This window comes from Elephantulus edwardii, unplaced genomic scaffold (assembly GCF_000299155.1).
Source record: "Elephantulus edwardii isolate Elephantulus edwardi_28Jun2011 unplaced genomic scaffold, EleEdw1.0 scaffold00051, whole genome shotgun sequence".
Taxonomy (NCBI): domain Eukaryota; kingdom Metazoa; phylum Chordata; class Mammalia; order Macroscelidea; family Macroscelididae; genus Elephantulus; species Elephantulus edwardii.
Window position 1 is genome coordinate 6604771 of NW_006399801.1, and position 984 is coordinate 6605754.

The following is a 984-nucleotide window of genomic DNA, read 5'->3' on the forward strand; positions in this document are numbered from 1 at the left end:
CAAGAAAAAGACTGATAACCCAATTACAAAACGGGTAAAAGACATGGAAAGAATTTTCATAGAGGAAGATATTGAATGGCCAACAGACACATGAAGAAATGCCCCAAATCACTGAGAGATGCAAATCAAAACCACAATGAGGTACCCTCTTACCCACAGTAACAGTAGCAAACTTTAACAGAGCAGCAAGCAATAGATGTTGGAGAGGATGTGTCAAGAAAGGAACTTTTATACATTGTTGGTGGGATTGTAAAATGATACTACTATTCTGTAAGGCAGTTTGGAGCTTCCTCAAAAAGCTGATCATAGAAATTCCATATTACCCAGTTATTCGACTACTTGGAATATACCCTGAGAAAACAAGAACTGAGGCACAAACTGAGATTTGTACTTCATAGCAGCATTATTCACCATCACAAGAACATGGAATAAGTTCAAATGTCCAACCAGAAATTAATGGATTGAGAAATTATGGTACATTCACATAATGGAATACTATGCAGCATGCAGGAGCAATGATTTTGTAAATTATTACCTAGCTTGGGGGGGACTGGAGAGCATTATGCTGAGTGAACTAGCTCAGTCCCACAAGGATAAATATTGTATAAAACCATCATTGTAGAGTGAGTATAAGGATCCAAGAGGGGTGGGGAAAGGTGAAAGCAGAGGGATGAGGATGCACAGGGGGAGGGGAAATTAATCATGGGGTTGTACAATTTGATGGGCTGGGGGAGAGGGAAACTGAAAGAATTTGTTCTTGAAAACAATGTGTTCATATTTTGTAAATAAACTAGTAGAAAATAAAAAAAAAGAAAAAGTAGATTGCTAAACCTTTCTTCTGTGGTGCTTCTGGGTAGATTCAAACTGCAGCCTTTTGTTTAGTTGTTGTTGTTGTTGTTGTTGTTGTTGTTATGTGCCGTCGAGTCGCCTGCGACTCATAGCGACCCTATGTACAATAGCCCTAAACTCCGCTCTGTCCTGTGC